Source organism: Hyla sarda, chromosome 11 (genome assembly GCF_029499605.1).
Source record: "Hyla sarda isolate aHylSar1 chromosome 11, aHylSar1.hap1, whole genome shotgun sequence".
NCBI classification, from domain to species: Eukaryota; Metazoa; Chordata; class Amphibia; order Anura; family Hylidae; genus Hyla; species Hyla sarda.
In genome coordinates this window covers 14,869,850-14,891,399 of record NC_079199.1, presented here as the reverse complement: position 1 = coordinate 14,891,399, position 21,550 = coordinate 14,869,850, and the positions used below count along the sequence as shown (strand labels likewise).

The following is a 21,550-nucleotide window of genomic DNA, read 5'->3' as shown; positions in this document are numbered from 1 at the left end:
AATATGTATAAGTAATAACATATATGGAAAATTGCTATAAATAATAACATATATGGAAAATATGTATAAGTAATAACATATATGGAATATATGTATAAGTAATAACATATATGGAAAATTGCTATAAATAATAACATATATGGAAAATATGTATAAGTAATAACATATATGGAATATATGTATAAGTAATAACATATATGGAAAATAGGTATAAGTAATAACATATATGGAAAATATGTATAAGTAATAACATATATAGAAAATATGTATAAGTAACAACATATATGGAAAATATGTATAAGTAATCCCAACCAGTGTTGCAAAACTACAACCCCCAGCATGCCTGGACAGCCTTCGGCTGTCCAGGCATGCTGGGTGTTGTAGTTTTGCAACAGCTGGAGGCATACTGGTTGAGAAGCACTGATCTAAATACTTATATAAAATATTAGCATGTCAACTAAAATATAGTAGAGTTTAGGGATGTCCCGATACTGGCACAGCCTAAGAGTAAAACAGCGAAGCCCAGACAGTTAAATCATAGTTTACCATCACATTAGGCCGGTGGCAGGATGTTTAAAACTTCTGGGCAATCTCAGCAGCCCAATAGCAACGCTAACAGGAGATGTACCTAATGTCCCATGCAAGTCTATGGTACTTCCGGGACATGTCCTGATTGCGTTACTCTTGGGCTGCGGAGATAGCCCGGAAGTTTTAAACATCCCGCCGCTGGACCAACGTCCTGGTAAAGTATGATTTAACTCTCCGACAGGTAGATACAAAGGACTTCCAATACATCTCCTGATCACGTTACTCTCAGGCTGCGGAGATTGCCTTACATCTTGCCACTGCACCAAGATCATGGTAAAGTATGATTTAGCTATCCAGCAGGCAGACGCAGAGAACTTCCGGTAAATCTCCTGATCACGTTACCCTTGGGCTGCGGAGATTGCCCGCAAGTTTTAAACGTCTTGCTGCCGAACCATTGTCATGGTAAAGTATGATTTAACTGTCCGGCAGGCAGGTGCAGAGAATAGTTGGTGCAGAGGGGCAGGGAGACGGCATGGCAGTGCTGCTGCAATGAGGAGTACAGAGAGGACAATCAGCCTATCACTGCTGAGGCTTTAGGAGTTTGGGAAAGCTGGGTAGCACACCGTATGCGTGCCACCCAGCTTTCCCAGTCTCCTGAAGAGCATTGCTTTTCCTCTCCTACAAGGCTTAGGTACTCAGCTAATGAGATATAAAGTAGTGATGGTGAGGAAGGAGAGGTTTCCCCACTTTTTGGTCAACTCAATGGTGAAAACTACGGTTGGCGGATAACAGGGGACAATAGATATTATTTATCTGTCCCAGCCTAAACCAAGCAAAAGGGTCAACTAAACCCTCTGATTTTGGGCTGAGGGAACCGACTGACCATCTAATGTTGGGGGAGAGAAGAATCAGACATATGTTCTAAGGCAGACAAGCCATCATTAAAGGAGTCTGGCAGCAGCCTTCCTCCCTCTCCTCATTGAGGATACATGCTGAGCCCAACATGCAGGTGTATTTGAGGGGAGTGAGAAATAGCTGTAGACCAAATGACACCACGCTGGGTTCACACCACGTTTTAGCAGTACAGTTCCCATATATGTTTTCTAGGTGAAAACCGTACGGAAACGTATTGAAAACCGTAAGCATTGACTCTCCATTGGAAACCGTACGCCAAAAGATGCCTCCGGTTGTGTCCATTTTGCATCTTGTACGGTTTTGTCCGTTTTTTTCCCGTACTTAAAATCCTAGCCTACCACTGTTTTTGGTCCAGGTGAAAAACCGTATGCAAACCATATACATTTTTTTTTTTTTTTTTTTTTTTAACATGGGAGTCATGTGCGTACGGTTCCATCCGGTTTTTGACACCAAAATTTTTTTTTCATGGAATTTGAATCAAACAAGTGAAACTTTATTCATAATGGAGTGAAAAGTTAAAAACGCATACGCTTTTTTTTCTTAAAAACAGATGCAACCGGACACCAGTCTTTAAAACCGTATATGGGTTAAAAATTTGTACACACGTTTTGATACAGTTTAGTCCGGTTTTGAGGAATCCGTTTTTCATCAAAAACCTGATACGCAAACTGTATTTCAAAAACGTGATGTGAACCCAGCCTTAATGTCTTTGGCAGTGTTTCCCAACCAGGGTGCCTCCAGCTGTTGCAAAACTACAACTCCCAGCATGCCTAGACAGCCAAAGGCTACTACCCAGCTCTCCTAGGCTCCTGAATGGCCTATCATACCGGACCCTGATTTTGTAGTGCAGTGTTTACCAACCAGCATGCCTCCAGCTGTTGCAAAACTACAACTCCCAGCATGCCTGGACAGCCTTCGGCTGTCCGGGCATGCTGGGAGTTGTAGTTTTGCAATAGCTGGAGTCGCCCTGGTTGGCAAACACTGGTCTATGGACAGCTTACAATGTCTGATAACAGGGAACAACAGACTGTATTTACCTATCCTACAATCAGCCTCATCCCCAGCTACAAATTGCTGATAACAGGGAACAATAGATTAGAATTGTAGAACTTTCACAGCTAAGAGAGATCACAAAGATGTTTAGGGTTACTGTCCCTTTAAGAAAGCATTGTCAACAACCCCTGGAAGTGATACATGGTAACTTAAAGGGGTTATTTTATATATCAACTGGCTCCAGAAAGTTAAACAGATTTGTAAGTTACTTCTATTAAAAAATATTAATCCTTTCAGTACTTATGAGCTTCTGAAGTTAAGGTTGTTCCTTTCTGTCTAAGTGCTCTCTGATGACACCTGCCTTGGGAACCACCCAGTTTAGAGGCAAATCCCCATAGCAAACCTCTTCTAAACTGGGCGTTTCCCGAGACACGTATCATTAGAGAGCACTTAGACAGAAAAGAACAACCTTAACTTCAGAAGCTCATAAGTACTGAAAGGATTAAGATTTTTTTAATAGAAGTAATTTACAAATTGTTTATCTTTCTGGAGCCAGTTGAGATATATATATATATATATATATATATATATATATAAAAGTATTTTCCTGGAATACCCCTTTAAACCTGATGTATCACCATAAGTCTATCAGAATGTTCATTATTTTATCAAAAACACATCCTCCCGCTGTCAGGATATATACCCAGCGTGAATCCTTTCTAAATTCACCCTTTGGCATCTGAACAGTTAACTATTTAACATAATTTTTAGTTTTAATTATATGAAATTATACACATTTCGGTGATAACAATTTGGTAACAAGCACTGCCCCCCCCCCCCCCCCTCATAACTCCAGTGGTTCAGTCCCAGCATCAGTCGTTGACAGAGATGAAAAGATCTTTGTTTCCGGGAACTTGTATTTCTTTTTTTTTTAGTATTTTTCGGTTTCTGTAGCAATTACTAAGCAGCGCTGATGAATAGAGCGTCTTATCCTGATACCAAAAGGGAGGGGGTGGGGCGGCTGACGCCAAATAAACAAAATCTATCCAAACCGGAAAATTGGGAGATTATTGGGACTTTTGAATGAACCATAATAATTGTCATCTATGTAGCAATAAAGAGCTGCTTTATTTGTTGGTGTTCTAAATAAATTATTATTATTATTATTATTATTATCATTATTATTATTATCAGAATCTATGTAGCAATAAACTGCGTTATTTGTTGGTGTTAAATAAATTATTTATTATTATTATTATTATTATGAGAATCTGTGTATCAATAAAGGACCTGGTTATTTGTTGGCTCTAATAATAATCATTATTATTATTAATATTATCAGCATCTATGTAGCAATAAAGAGTTGCTTTATTTGATGGCCCTATAAATAACTATTTATTATTATTATTATTATTAATAATAATATTACTATGGATATCAGCATCTTTGTAGCAATAGAATTGCTTTATTTGTTGGCCCTATATATAAATGATTACCTTTTTTATTATTGTTGTTGTTGTTATTATTTTTATTATCAGTATCTATGTAGAAATAAAGTGCTATGTTATTTGTTGGCCCTATAAATAAATACTAATAATGATAATAAGTATTATGTTTATTATAACAGCATCTAAGTAACAATAAAGAGCTGCTTTTTTTGTTGTCCCTATAAATAAATTACTACTATTATTTTTTATTATTATTATTAATATAAACATCTATGTAGAAATATTAATGGACAATTTAAATAAATAATATGCCACCATTCCATTGATATCCAGAGCTGCTTTCCATATTCTGCTGGTTACCACTGGAAACAGTCAGCAGTTCAAATCTGCTGACAGACACATGATCAACATATTATGGAAACTGAATCTATGAAACATTATTATGCAAAAGCAGAGATTTCCTTGAAAGTTATGGAATGCATTAACTGGTATGAACTATAACAGCAGGTTATGGACTGTGGCAGCAGGTTATGGACGGTCGCAGCAGGTTATGGACGGTCGCAGCAGGTTATGGACGGTCGCAGCAGGTTATGGACTATCACAGCAGGTTATGGACTATCACAGCAGGTTATGGACTGTGGCAGCAGGTTATGGACGGTCGCAGCAGGTTATGGACGGTCGCAGCAGGTTATGGACGGTCGCAGCAGGTTATGGACGGTCGCAGCAGGTTATGGACGGTCGCAGCAGGTTATGGACGGTCGCAGCAGGTTATGGACTGTGGCAGCAGGTTATGGACTATCACAGCAGGTTATGGACTATCACAGCAGGTTATGGACTATCACAGCAGGTTATGGACTGTGGCAGCAGGTTATGGACTATCACAGCAGGTTATGGACTATCACAGCAGGTTATGGACTATCACAGCAGGTTATGGACTGTGGCAGCAGGTTATGGACGGTCGCAGCAGGTTATGGACGGTCGCAGCAGGTTATGGACGGTCGCAGCAGGTTATGGACGGTCGCAGCAGGTTATGGACGGTCGCAGCAGGTTATGGACGGTCGCAGCAGGTTATGGACTGTGGCAGCAGGTTATGGACTGTGGCAGCAGGTTATGGACTATCACAGCAGGTTATGGACTATCACAGCAGGTTATGGACTATCACAGCAGGTTATGGACTGTGGCAGCAGGTTATGGACTATCACAGCAGGTTATGGACTGTCGCAGCAGGTTATGGACAGTCGCAGCAGGTTATGGACAGTCGCAGCAGGTTATGGACTGTGGCAGCAGGTTATGGACTGTGGCAGCAGGTTATGGACTGTGGCAGCAGGTTATGGACTGTGGCAGCAGGTTATGGACTGTGGCAGCAGGTTATGGACTGTGGCAGCAGGTTATGGACTGTCGCAGGAGGTTATGGACTGTTGCAGCAGGTTATGGACGGTCACAGCAGGTTATGGACAGTCGCAGCAGGTTATGGACGATCGCAGCAGGTTATGGACTATCGCAGGAGGTTATGGACTGTGGCAGGAGGTTATGGACTGTCGCAGCAGGTTAAGGACTGTCGCAGCAGGTTATGGATGGTCGCAGCAGGTTATGGATGGTCGCAGCAGGGTATGAACGGTTGCAGCAGGTTATAGATGGTCGCAGCAGGGTATGGACTATCGCAGCAGGTTATGAACGGTGGCAGCAGGTTAAGGATGGTCGCAGCAGGTTATAAACTGTCACAGCAGGTTTTGGACTGTCACAGCAGGCTATGCAAGATTGCAGCATGTTATGGACTGTCGCAGACGATTAAGGATCATCACAGCGGGCTATGGACTGTCACATATAGTGTCCTTCTCCAGGGGACAGGTACTCACTAAACACTCTATGGAGACTTTTACATATTTTGGAAATCAGATTCAGGTTATCAGGTTCCCTCTTCCAAGCTGCTGTAAGACCCCAATACATTATGTACTGGACAACCCAAGGTGATCTGTGACAAGCATCTCGTCAACTACTGCCCAATAATGGGCCCACACAACAATAGCTGACAGCGCCCCCCATGGACGGTTTCATGAAATGGTAATAAACCTTTTTACACCCTATTATTTGGGATTTCCCATTTATAAAGGACAAATGTTTATATTCAATGGTGAAGTATAAGATCGCACACAATGGCGGCGGATGGACAAAGAGGTAACAATTATCATGACGAGTGTGGAAATCCTGACGTAGAAGGATCAGTGTGAGGATTTCTGGATACACTGAGCCCCGGGGGGTCGTCTGAAGCTAAAATAGCTGGTTCAGGACATGAGCAGATCAATGCACCACCTCCCCATAGAAGATTCAATTATATAAGTTTTACACCTACTGTAGGAAACTGATCGGCTAGAACATTGCTTTCCAACCAGGGTGCCTCCAGCTATTGCAAAACTACAACTCCCAGCATGCCTTTGGCTGTCTGGACATGCTGGGAGTTGTAGTTTTGCAACAGCTGGAGGCACCCTGGTTGGGAAACACTATACATTTCATCAGAAGATGAGTAACGCAGCACAAAAAGTTCACCTAAATGACATGTGAAACTACAAGTGACAGCAAGTCTTCTCAGGCCGAGACAGATCCTGACAACATGTGAGTGATGATGTGCAGCGTCTGATCTGTTCTCTACCTCCCATAACCAACAGCAGCACAACACACGGTGACCGGACACTCAGGAATGCTGCCTCTATAGCCCCGAGCTGGCAACCCCCCCCCCCCCCCCATGTAGAGTGCAGGGGGTGTGAGCCGACAGCAGGGGGGGGGGGGGGGGCTCTATATACTCTATTTAACACCCCATACATCACCCCATATATCCACCAGTACTGCCCCAGTATACTCTATAGAACACCCCATATATCACCCCATATATCCACCAGTACTGCCCCAGTATACTCTATATAACACCCCATATATCCACCAGTACTGCCCCAGTATACTCTATATAACACCCCATATATCCACCAGTACTGCCCCAGTATACTCTATATAACACCCCATATATCCACCAGTACTGCCCCAGTATACTCTATATAACACCCCATATATCCACCAGTACTGCCCCAGTATACTCTATATAACACCCCATTTATCCACCAGTACTGCCCCAGTATACTCTATAGAACACCCCATATATCCACCAGTACTGCCCCAGTATACTCTATATAACACCCCATATATCCACCAGTACTGCCCCAGTATACTCTATAGAACACCCCATATATCCACCAGTACTGCCCCAGTATACTCTATAGAACACCCCATATATCCACCAGTACTGCCCCAGTATACTCTATAGAACACCCCATATATCACCCCATATATCCACCAGTACTGCCCCAGTATACTCTATAGAACACCCCATATATCCACCAGTACTGCCCCAGTATACTCTATATAACACCCCATATATCCACCAGTACTGCCCCAGTATACTCTATATAACACCCCATATATCCACCAGTACTGCCCCAGTATACTCTATATAACACCCCATATATCCACCAGTACTGCCCCAGTATACTCTATAGAACACCCCATATATCCACCAGTACTGCCCCAGTATACTCTATATAACACCCCATATATCCACCAGTACTGCCCCAGTATACTCTATATAACACCCCATATATCCACCAGTACTGCCCCAGTATACTCTATATAACACCCCATATATCCACCAGTACTGCCCCAGTATACTCTATATAACACCCCATATATCCACCAGTACTGCCCCAGTATACTCTATATAACACCCCATATATCCACCAGTACTGCCCCAGTATACTCTATATAACACCCCATATATCCACCAGTACTGCCCCAGTATACTCTATATAACACCCCATTTATCCACCAGTACTGCCCCAGTATACTCTATATAACACCCCATACATCACCCCATATATCCACCAGTACTGCCCCAGTATACTCTATATAACACCCCATACATCACCCCATATACCCACCAGTACTGCCCCAGTATACTCTATATGACAACCCAAATATATCCACCAGTACTGCCCCAGTATACTATATATAACACCCCATATATCCACCAGTACTGCCCCAGTGTACTCTACATTACACCCCATACATCACCTCATATATCCACCAGTACTGCCCCAGTATACTCTATATAACACCCCATATATCCACCAGTACTGCCCCAGTATACTCTATATAACACCCCATACATCACCTCCATATAACCACCAGTACTGCCCCAGTATACTCTATATAACACCCCATACATCACCCCATATACCCACCAGTACTGCCCCAGTATACTCTATATAACACCCCATACATCACCTCCATATAACCACCAGTACTGCCCCAGTATACTCTATATAACACCCCATACATCACCCCATATATCCACCAGTACTGCCCCAGTATACTCTATAGAACACCCCATACATCACCCCATATATCCACCAGTACTGCCCCAGTATACTCTATATAACACCCCATATATCCACCAGTACTGCCCCAGTATACTCTATATAACACCCCATACATCACCTCCATATAACCACCAGTACTGCCCCAGTATACTCTATATAACACCCCATACATCACCCCATATACCCACCAGTACTGCCCCAGTATACTCTATATAACACCCCATACATCACCTCCATATAACCACCAGTACTGCCCCAGTATACTCTATATAACACCCCATACATCACCCCATATATCCACCAGTACTGCCCCAGTATACTCTATATAACACCCCATATATCCACCAGTACTGCCCCAGTATACTCTATATAACACCCCATACATCACCCCATATATCCACCAGTACTGCCCCAGTATACTCTATATAACACCCCATATATCCACCAGTACTGCCCCAGTATACTCTATATAACACCCCATACATCACCCCATATATCCACCAGTACTGCCCCAGTATACTCTATATAACACCCCATATACCCACCAGTACTGCCCCAGTATACTCTATATAACACCCCATACATCACCCCATATATCCACCAGTACTGCCCCAGTATACTCTATATAACACCCCATACATCAACTCATATATCCACCAGTACTGCCCCAGTATACTCTATATAACACCCCATACATCACCCCATATATCCACCAGTACTGCCCCAGTATACTCTATATAACACCCCATACATCACCCCATATATCCACCAGTACTGCCCCAGTATACTCTATATAACACCCCATACATCACCCCATATATCCACCAGTACTGCCCCAGTATACTCTACATTACACCCCATATACCCATAAGTATTGCCCCCAGTATACTCTACATTACACCCCATATATCCACCAGTACTGCCCCAGTATACTCTACATTACACCCCATATACCCATAAGTATTGCCCCCAGTATACTCTACATTACACCCCATATACCCATAAGTATTGCCCCCAGTATACTCTACATTACACCCCATATACCCATAAGTATTGCCCCAAGTATACTCTACATTACACCCCATATACCCATAAGTATTGCCCCCAGTATACTCTACATTACACCCCATATACCCATAAGTATTGCCCCCAGTATACTCTACATTACACCCCATATACCCATAAATATTGCCCCCAGTATACTCTATATAACACCCCATATACCCATAAGTATTGCCCCCAGTATACTCTACATTACACCCCATATACCCATAAGTATTGCCCCCAGTATACTCTACATTACACCCCACATACCCATAAGTATTGCCCCCAGTATACTCTACATTACACCCCATATACCCATAAATATTGCCCCCAGTATACTCTATATAACACCCCATATACCCATAAGTATTGCCCCCAGTATACTCTACATTACACCCCATATACCCATAAGTATTGCCCCCAGTATACTCTACATTACACCCCATATACCCATAAGTATTGCCCCCAGTATACTCTACATTACACCCCATATACCCATAAGTATTGCCCCCAGTATACTCTACATTACACCCCACATACCCATAAGTATTGCCCCCAGTATACTCTACATTACACCCCATATACCCATAAGTATTGCCCCCAGTATACTCTACATTACACCCCATATACCCATAAGTATTGCCCCCAGTATACTCTACATTACACCCCATATACCCATAAGTATTGCCCCCAGTATACTCTATATAACACCCCATATGCCCATAAGTATTGCCCCCAGTATACTCTACATTACACCCCATATACCCATAAGTATTGCCCCCAGTATACTCTACATTACACCCCATATACCCATAAATATTGCCCCCAGTATACTCTATATAACACCCCATATACCCATAAGTATTGCCCCCAGTATACTCTACATTACACCCCATATACCCATAAGTATTGCCCCCAGTATACTCTACATTACACCCCATATACCCATAAGTATTGCCCCCAGTATACTCTACATTACACCCCACATACCCATAAGTATTGCCCCCAGTATACTCTACATTACACCCCATATACCCATAAGTATTGCCCCCAGTATACTCTACATTACACCCCATATACCCATAAGTATTGCCCCCAGTATACTCTACATTACACCCCATATACCCATAAATATTGCCCCCAGTATACTCTATATAACACCCCATATACCCATAAGTATTGCCCCCAGTATACTCTACATTACACCCCATATACCCATAAGTATTGCCCCCAGTATACTCTACATTACACCCCATATACCCATAAGTATTGCCCCCAGTATACTCTACATTACACCCCATATACCCATAAGTATTGCCCCCAGTATACTCTACATTACACCCCACATACCCATAAGTATTGCCCCCAGTATACTCTACATTACACCCCATATACCCATAAGTATTGCCCCCAGTATACTCTACATTACACCCCATATACCCATAAGTATTGCCCCCAGTATACTCTACATTACACCCCACATACCCATAAGTATTGCCCCCAGTATACTCTACATTACACCCCATATACCCATAAGTATTGCCCCCAGTATACTCTACATTACACCCCATATACCCATAAGTATTGCCCCCAGTATACTCTACATTACACCCCATATACCCATAAGTATTGCCCCCAGTATACTCTATATAACACCCCATATGCCCATAAGTATTGCCCCAGTATACTCTACATTACACCCCATATACCCATAAGTATTGCCCCCAGTATACTCTACATTACACCCCATATACCCATAAGTATTGCCCCCAGTATACTCTACATTACACCCCATATACCCATAAGTATTGCCCCCAGTATACTCTACATTACACCCCATATACCCATAAGTATTGCCCCCAGTATACTCTATATAACACCCCATATACCCATAAGTATTGCCCCCAGTATACTCTACATTACACCCCATATACCCATAAGTATTGCCCCCAGTATACTCTACATTACACCCCATATACCCATAAGTATTGCCCCCAGTATACTCTACATTACACCCCATATACCCATAAGTATTGCCCCCAGTATACTCTACATTACACCCCATATACCCATAAGTATTGCCCCCAGTATACTCTACATTACACCCCATATACCCATAAGTATTGCCCCCAGTATACTCTATATAACACCCCATATGCCCCCTCTACAGCCCAAATGCCACAATAACTTTTCCCCACACGCAGTACAGTCCGTATAACACCCCAGATATCGGGCAGTGCTGCCCCCCATATGAATCCACACCCCCCGCCAGTCCCTCAGTCTCCCCTCCGGTGTCCCCCTTCTCCGGTGCAGTCCCGGGGCTCCACATACCTGCAGGCTCCGGGCTCGGGGCAGCGGGGACCGGATTCGGATCGCGGCGCAGACAGGAACCTCCCGTCTTCCTGACACTGAGCGGGGACTGGAGGCGGTGACTGTATGAGGGCACAGTGCCAGCGGCGGGCGCAGGGGGGCGCTCACCTCACCATTGGGACAATGTTCTGCTACTAATATCTGTCTTATTATTGTTACTATTATCTGTTATTTATATCAGATCCGCCGTCTATTGTGTAATGCGCCATTTATACAGCGTAACAAACCCTCAGCGCTGTGAGAAGCTCAGATCAGGACGGGCTGTGGTTCCCATTCACTGGCAGAAAGCAGAGGTACTAAGTGAGAAGTTTCGCATAATATGGCAATAGGCAGAACTGCACCACATCTTCTTTTGGGTGTTTGGGGGGGTTACAGTGTTATAGCTTGATGGTGGAGTACCCCTTTAAAAAGGATCCGCATGGAAGCAGCAGGAGTCACTGCACCAAGGTGCCTCCAGCTGTTGCAAATTTACAACTTCTAGCATGTCCGGGCATACTGGGAGTTGTAGTTTTGCAACAGCTGGAGGCACCCTGCTTTGGAAACACTGACATACATTCATAAAAATGACAGGGCTCATTACATTGCAGTTAACTGGCTGGAGGGCAGTGGGCACTGAATGGGCACAATTGCATCTGGGCTACAGAGTATTGTGACTGTCAGGAAGTTGCACAACTACAACTCCTATAATGCTGGGAGTTGTAGTTTTGCTAATTTTCAGAGCATTGCAAACTTTGGCTGTCAGGGTATGGTGGGAGTTGTAGTTTTTTTTTCATACTTTGGCTGTCAGGGTATGCTGGAAGTTTTAGTTTTTTTTGTTTGTTATTTTGCAAACTTTGGCTTTCAGTGCATGCTGGGAGTTGTAGTTTTGCACACTGGTTGGCATGGCATGCTGGAAGTTGTAGTTTCTTTGCAAACTTTAGCTGTAAGGGCATGCTGGGAGTTGTAGTTGCAGTTTTGCAAAATTAGCTTGTTGGGGAATGCTGGTAGTTGTAGTTTTGCAAACGTTGACTGTCAGGAAATGCTGGGAGTTGTAGTTTTGCAAATTTTGACTGTCAGGGCATGCTGGGAGTTGTAGTTTTGCAAACTTTGACTGTCAGGGCATGCTGGGGGTGGTAGTTTTGCAAACGTTGACTGTCAGAGCATGCTGGGAGTTGTAGTTTTGCAAACGTTGACTGTCAGGAAATGCTGGGAGTTGTAGTTTTGCAAATTTTGACTGTCAGGGCATGCTGGGAGTTGTAGTTTTGCAAACTTTGACTGTCAGGGCATGCTGGGGGTGGTAGTTTTGCAAACATTGACTGTCAGGGGATGCTGGGAGTTGTATTTTTGCAATGGGAATAGTAGTTTTGCACACACTGAAGGGCCACAGGTTGGGGTGCACTGGCTTAGATGGCAGAGCTCCCAGTTACACCCAGGCCTGGGTGCCACAGACTGAAAGTATAACTGGCACAGGGCATCTGGTAGTCTCTGGTCTCCAGCCCCCCCTCCATGTGAAGTGTGTGTTGCCCTTTAAGAAGAGGCTCCCTATAAATAACAGAGAAGCAAATACAAGCAGCACACAGAGCCCAGATTAGATGGTGGGATACCAGAGCCTTTATATAGAATTCTGGTTTAACCTTTTAATGGCCACTAGGCAGCCCCATGGAACAGAGGTGTCACCTGCAGAGCTTTTAATAATTTACATCAGTGTTTCCCAACCAGGGTGCCTCCAGCTGTTGCCAAACTACAACCCCCAGCATGCCCGGACAGCCAAAGCCAAGATATTTGGGACATCTGCAGGGAATCCTGGAACATTCATATTACTTTCCTTATGGCAATGCGGAATTTGAGTCCGCAGTGGTTCCAAGTCATTATGCTCCTCCCCCTGGACTATTCGCAGCACTTACCAATAAAATTTATAGCATTGGTGGTTCCGTTTGCTTGTAGTTTATAATCTTTCCATCCTTTTCTCTAGTAGAATTCAACTTTCTGATGGATTTGTACAAATACACTACAGTGACCCCCCGACATGCGATGGCCCCGACATATGATCAAATCGACATACGATGCTTTTATATGTCGGGGCCATCGCATTAACTGCTATCCGGCAGCGCAAAATGCTTAAGCTGCTGTCGGATAGCAGTTTAAGCATCCCGGACAGGTTCACTTACCTATCCCCGCTGCTCCGGGTCCACTTCGGGATCCTCCAGCGTTTTCGGCATCTTCTCCAGGGTCCGGGCCTCGCTTTCTGGCATCGTTATTACGTCACTACGCACGCCGTCCCGCGCCGCAACGTAATAACGTCACCAGAAAGCGAGGCCCGGACCCTGGAGAAGATGCGGAAGAAGCCGGAGAATCCCGAAGAAGGCACCGGAGCAGCGGGACAGCATCGGGAGCCCCTGGGACAGCATCTGGAGCGGTGAGGACGCGGTCCGGAGCGGCAGGGACAGGGGAGTATAACTTCCTATACTTTACATTGCACGGATCCCTCAACATACGATGGGTCGTTTGGAACGAATTACCATCGTATGTTGAGGGACCACTGTACATCCAATCTGAAAAAGTGGAGCAGCAGTGTAAAGCATGGAGGAGGCACCAAGCAAGAGCCTGAGCTTCTGCTGAGACAGTAAGTGGACTGCGCCAGACTCCAGCTGCCAATAAAGCTAAGGATAGTGTTACACGGGTGGACCTACGGCTGTCCTGGCATGCTGGAGTGTTGCAAGGTCCAAAGTTTGAAGACCAATGCCATAGGGCAATAAAAAAAACATGGGCATGGCGGGCAAAGAGACCTGAGACCAATCTGCATGGCAAGGCAGAAATATAGAGGGGCTGCAGCACTGTGCACATTGTCTCATCCACCATCCAGGATTCTATGAAAGCTGAATGACTACTTAAAGGGGTACTCCAGCCCTGAGACATCTTATCCCCTATCCAAAGGATAGGGGATAAGATGTCTGACCGTGGGGGTCGCGCTGCTGGGGACCCCTGCAATCTTGCATTCAGCACTCACCTCTTTGAGCTGCAAGCCGCCCTGCCAGCTCACAAACTGCCAGGTGCCGACCACGGGGCTGGAGTATCATGATGTCACAACTCCGCCCCTGTGGGATGTCACCCCCTCGCCCCCGCTATGCAAGTCTATGGGAGGGGGCGTGACGGCCGTGATGGCCGTCACGCCCCCTCCCATAGACTTGCATAGCCGGGGTGACGTCACACAGGGGCGGAGTCATGACATCACGATACTCCGGCCCCGTGGTCGGCACCTGAAAGTTTGTGAGCTGGCAGCGCGGCTTGCAGCTCAAACAAGTGGGTGGCGAATACAAGATTGCAGGGACCCCCGCACTGAGACATCTTATCCCCTATCCTTTGGATAGGGGATAAGATGTCTCAGGGCCGGAGTACCCCTTTAAAGTTAATTCAGCACAATCCTGAGGCTGCCGTATAACCGCACCGTGGATGGAACGATAGCGAACATATGTTCTAACTGAACAATAAGAGGGTGAAAGTGACGAGCGCGACATCTCGTGTGACAGTGACAGACGACAGATGTCCCCCCCCATCACCGCCACCCCCGTATCCTGACGCATTGGTAATCCTACAGATCCTGTATTAAATAATACGACAAGACGGCCATATGTCTGACATGACTCCTCACATAGAACACTGCAAGGGATTTTCCAAATTCTGCACAAGAAACTTTTTTTTTTTTTTTTACTATTTTTCAAGATTAATGCTTGCTGTCACTGAATGGAAATATTTGGAATCTGGCGGAAAATTCAGTTTGGAATTTCTGTTGCAGTATTATCCCTTTTGTTTTCAATGAGATTCTGCTGCAACGCGCACATGGCGGCACATTTCCGTTTTCACCCTCAGAAAGAATTGACATGTCAATTGTTTCTGCAGAATCCACACTGAAATGCATTGCCGTCTATGGAAAAGGCTAATTTCCGAGCGGTCCTAGCGACGGCAAGTTCTGCCTGTGCCTGATGTCTGCAGAATGTCCGGATGGAAATTCTGCCATGTGGAACTAGCCTTAGGGTCTATTCACACGGCAGAATTTCCGCTTGCGAAATTCCGCCTTAAATTAAAGCCCATAGACTTCTATGGGATTCCGCACTCCCATTCACACTTCTGAATTTCCGCAAGCGGAAATTCAGAAGTGTGTATGGGAGTACAGAATCCCATAGAAATCTATGGGATTTAATTTGAGGCGGAATTCCACAAGCGGAAATTCTGCCGTGTGAATAGACCCTTCGACTTATCGCCGAGAGTTAGCTATCATTGTATGCAGCCTTGACAATCCTCTGTGAGCTAAAAACACATCCTGCCCTGATAGTTTGTCACAATGTATCAGCCACACAACAGATTGTCCTTAGGAATAAGATGTTCCAGCTCACACATGGTTATCCCCTGTGGACTAAGTCGTGACCTCAGGTAACACTCTGAAGTAGTTTCATATAGGATCACAATTAGAGATGAGCAAACTTACAGTAAATTCCATTCGTCACGAACTTCTCGGCTCGGCAGTTGATGACTTATCCTGCGTAAATGAGTTCAGCTTTCAGGTGCTTCGGTGGGCGGGAAAAGGTGGATACAGTCCTAAGAAAGTGTCTCCTAGGACTGTATCCACATTTTCCAGCCCACGGGAGCACCTGAAAGCTGAACTAATTTATGCAGGATAATTCATCAACTGCCGAGCCGAGAAGTTCGTGACGAATCGAATTTACTGTAAGTTCGCTCATCTCTAATCACAATGTAACAGGTCAATGACAGCATCTATATATATCATAATATACCTAATAAAAAAAATATATTAAAACTTAGTAAAGTTTATGAGGTTGAGGTTAATAAGCAAATTAATTGTTCACTAAGGCCCAGAGGTCGTGGTGGTTTGTGTACATTCTTGTTCCATATTAGAGAGATGACAGTAGCCATAGAGCACCACCTAGTGGTGAATATAGAAATCAGCAAAGACCAACTACAATTTTAGTCACCGATCAGACAGGCACTAGACCAGTTTTTCCCAACCAGGGTGCCTCCAGCTGTTGCAAAACTGTTGCCGTTGGCTGTCCAGGCATGCTGGGAGTTGTAGTTTTACAACAACTGGAGGCACCCTGGTTGGGAAACACTGCACTAGGCATTAGGATGCAAAGACAAAGAGAAAAAACTGTATTGAACAGGAAAATAAGAAAACCTGTCACCATGAACATGCTATATAATGTACAGTCATGGCCGTAAATGTTGGCACCCCTGAAATTTTTCAATAAAATGAAGTATTTCTCACAGAAAATGATTGCAGTAACACATATTTTTCTATACACGTTTATTCCCTTTTTGTGTATTGGAACTAAACCAAAAAGGAGGAAAAAAAGCAAATTGGACATAATGTCACCAAACTCCAAAAATGGCCTGGACAAAATTATTGGCCCCTTAACTTAATATTTGGTTGCACACCCTCTGGAAAAAATAACTGAAATCAGTGGCTTCCTATAACCATCAATAAGCTCCTTACACCTCTCAGACGGAATGTTGGACTCTTCCTTTACAAACTGCTCCAGGTCTCTTATTGGAAGGCGCCTTTTCCCAACAGCAATTTTAAGATCTCTCCCCAGGTGATCAATGGGATTTAGATCTGGACTCATTGCTGCCACTCCAGAACTCTCCAGCGCTTTGTTGTCATCCATTTCTGGGGCTTTTTGACGGATGTTTGGGGTCATTGTCCTGCTGGAAGACCCAAGATCTCAGACGCAAACCCAGCTTTCTGACACTGGGCTGTACAGTGCGACCCAAAATCCGTTGGTAATCCTCAGATTTCATGATGTCTTGTACACATTCAAGGCCCCCAGTGCCAGAGGCAGGAAGACAACCCAAAACATCACTGACCTCCCCCATATGTCACTGTAGGTACTGTGTTCTTTTCTTTGTAGGCCTCATTCTGTTTTCGGTAAACAGTAGAATGAGAATGATTTGCTTTACCAAAAAGCTCTATCTTGGTCTCATCTGTCCACAAGACGTTTTCCCAGAAGGATTTTGGTTACTCAAGTTCATTTTGGTAAAATGTAGTCTTACTTTTTTATGTCTCTGTGTCAGCAGTGGGGTCCTCCTGGGTCTCCTCCATAGTGGGGTCCTCCTGGGTCTCCTCCATAGTGGGGTCCTCCTGGGTCTCCTCCATAGTGTTTCATTTCATTTTAATGTCGATGGATAGTCCGCGCTGACACTGATGCTCCCTAAGCCTGCAGGACAGCTTGAATATCTTTGGAACTTGTTTGGGGCTGCTTATCCACCATCTGTACTATCCTGCATTGACACCCTTCATAAATTTTTCTCTTCCGTCCACGCCCAGGGAGATTAGCTACAGTGCCATGGGTTGTAAATTTCTTGATAATGTTGCGCACTGTGGACAAAGGCAAATCTAGATTTCTGGAGATGGACTTGTAACCTTGAGATTGTGGATATTTTTCCACAATTTTGGTTCTCAAGTCCTCAAGACCTTCTCCTTTTTCTGTTGTCCATGCTTAGTGTGGCACACACAGACACACAATGCAAAGACTAGGTGAACTTCTCTCCTTTTTATCTGCTTTTAGGTGTGATTGTTATATTGCCCACACCTGTTACCTGCCCCAGGTGAGTATAAAGGAGCATCACATGCTGGAAACAATCTTATTTATCGACAATTTTGAAAGGGTGCCAATAATTTTGTCCAGCCCATTTTTGGAGTTTGGTGACATTATGTCCAATTTGCTTTTTTCCCTCCCTTTTTTGGTTTAGTTCCAATACAGACAAAGGGAATAAACATGTGTATAGCAAAACCTGTGTTACTGCAATCCTTTTCTGTGAGAAATACTTCATTTTCTAGAAAATTTTTAGGGGCGTTAAAGATACTGTTAAAGAGCAGGAAAAGCTAAGCAGATTGATGTATACAATGACTGGCCACTTTATTGGTTACACCGGTTAAATGGCTTGTTAACACAATGATCAGCTGATCACATGGCAGCAACTTGGTGCATTTAGGCATGTAGACTTGGTCAAGACAACTTGGTGAGGTTTACAGAGAATGATATGAGAAAATATCCAGTGTGCATCAGTTGGGTTGAGGAGCATGCCTTGTTGATTTCCGAGGAGAATGGGAAGACTGGTTCAAGATGACATAAAGGTAACAGTAACTCAAATAACCACTGGTTACAAACAAGGTCTGCAGAATACCATCTCTGAATGAACAACATGTCAAACCTTGAAGCAGATGGGCTACAGCAGCAGAAGACCACATCGGGAGCCACTACTGTCAGCTAAGAACAGGAAACTGAGGCTACAATTCACACAGGAATCAAAACAGAATGGAAGATGGAAGAACATTGTCTGGTCTGAGGAGTCTCCATTCCAGCTGTGACATTCAGATGACAAGGTCAGAATTTGGTGTAAACAACATAAAGCCTGGATCCATCCTGCCTTGTATCAGCGGGTCAGGCTGGTGGGGGTGTAAGAGGGGACATTTTCTGGGCACTTTGGGCCCTGTAGAACCAACTGATCCTGGTATAAACACCACAGTCTACCTGAGTATGTGATATCATCATGTCCGTATGGAGGAACTGTGTGATGTCATCATGTCCATATGGAGGAACTGTGTGATGTCATCATGTCCGTATGGAGGAACTGTGTGATGTCATCATGTCCATATGGAGGAACTGTGTGATGTCATAATGTCCATATGGAGGAACTGTGTGATGTCATCATGTCCATATGGAGGAACTGTGTGATGTCATCATGTCCATATGGAGGAACTGTGTGATGTCATCGTGTCTATATAGAGGAATTGTGTGTTGTCATCATGTCCATATGGAAGAACTGTGTGATGTCATCATGTCCATATGGGGGAACTGTGTGATGTCATCATGTCCGTATGGAGGAACTGTGTGAGGTCATCATGTCCATATGGAGGAACTGTGTGATGTCATCATGTCCGTATGGAGGAACTGTGTGATGACATCATGTCCATATGGAGAACTGTGTGATGTCATCATGTCCGTATGGAGGAACTGTGTGAGGTCATCATGTCCATATGGAGGAACTGTGTGATGTCATCATGTCCGTATGGAGGAACTGTGTGATGACATCACAGTTCCCCCACTAATACTAACCGTATGAAATACTTTCGTCTTTACATAGTTGAATGCGCTGACAACAAAATCACACAAAAATGATCAATGGAAATCAAATGTATCAACCCCTGGAGGTCTAGATATGGAGTCACACTCAAAATCACAGAGGAAAACCCCACTACAGGCTGATCCAACTTTATGTAATGTCCTTATACAAGTCACAATGAGGCTCAGTAGTGGGTGTGGCCTCCACGTGCCCGTATGACCTCCCTACAATGCCTGGGCATGCTCCTGATGAGGTGGGGGATGGTCTCCTGAGGGATGTCCTCCCAGACCTGGACTAAAGCATCCGCCAACTCCTGGACAGTCTGTGGTGGATGGAGCGAGACGTCCCAGATGTGCTCAATCGGATTCAGGTCTGGGGAATGGGCGGCCAGTCCATAGCATCAATGCCTTCCTCTTATAGGAACTGCTGACACCCTCCAGCCACATGAGGTCTAGCATTGTCTTGTATTAGGAGGAACCTAGAGCCAACCGCACCAGCATATGGTCTCACAAGGGGTCTGAGGATCTCATCTTGGTACCTAATGGCAGTCAGGCTACCTCTGGCAAGAACATGGAGGGCTGTGCGGCCCCCAAAGAAATACCACCCCACACCATTACTGACCCACCGCCAAACTGGTCATGCTGGAGGATGTTGCAGGCAGCAGAATGTTCTCCACGGCGTCTCCAGACTCTGTCACATGTGCTCAGTGTGAACCTGCTTTCATCTGCGAAGAGCACAGGGCACCAGTGTCCAATCTTGGTGTTCTCTGGCAAATGCATGGTGTTGGGCTGTAAGCAAAACCCCCACCTGTGGACGTCGGGCCCTCATGGAGTCTGTTTCTGACTGTTTGAGTGGACACATGCACATTTGTAGACTGCCAGAGGTCATTTTGCAGGGCTCTGTCAGTGTTCCTCCTGCTCCTCCTTGCACAAAGGTGGAGGTAGGGGTCCTGCTGCTGGGTTGTTGCCCTCCTAAGGCCTCCTCCACGACTCTTGATGTACTGGCCTGGTCTGACCCTACGCTGACAGACACAGCAAACCTTCTTGCCACAGCTTGCATTGATGTGCCATCCTGGATGAGCTGCACTACCTGAGCCACTTGTGTGGGTTGTAGACTCTGTCTTATGCTACCACTAGAGTGAAAGCACCGCCAGCACTCAAAAGTGACCGAAACATCATCTAGGAAGCATAGGAACTGAAAAGCAGTCTGTGGTCACTACCTGCAGAACCACTCCTTTATTGGGGCTGTCTTGCTAATTGCCTATAGTTTCCACCTGTTGTCTGTTCCATGTGAAATTGATTGTCAATCAGTGTTCTTCCTGAGTGGACAGTGGGATCTCACACAAGTGTCAGTGACTTGGAGTTACATTGTGTTGTTTAAGTGTTCCCTTTAGTTTTTTGAGCAGTGTACATTGTAATTATATCATTTATTTATTTTACCACAAAAGCAAAACAAATATTTTTGGGGCGACTTAATGCAAATGACACGTTATCTTTATTCTGTACGATCATATGATTACAATGATACCCAATTATATAAGTTATATTTTGTTTTACTTTTTTTTAAAATGATGATGAGTGACATTTATCATTGTTGTCTTTATCAAGTGTGTTTTGAAGTCAAATTATTTTTGCTTTGCTTATTTATTTTGCTTAAATGCAACATATATATCATAATATTGATAAATTGTCACACAAGCAAAAAACAAGTTAC

The 21,550-nt window shown here is 44.3% G+C and overlaps 1 protein-coding gene across 2 annotated transcripts in view; it reads right to left on the bottom strand.

The window, feature by feature from the left end:
• The window catches only part of SYNE3 (spectrin repeat containing nuclear envelope family member 3), a 107,769-nt gene that overhangs the window by 79,998 nt on the left and 6,221 nt on the right, over positions 1 to 21,550 (bottom strand). Inside the window, exon 1 of one of the 2 annotated variants that reach the window (XM_056547354.1) lies at positions 11,684 to 11,760. The exons of the other annotated variant lie outside the window; for it this stretch is intronic. The gene's annotated coding sequence lies outside the window, so the exon portion shown is untranslated. Of the gene's footprint in view, positions 1 to 11,683; positions 11,761 to 21,550 lie in introns of those variants that run through there. 2 annotated transcript variants of the gene reach the window in all.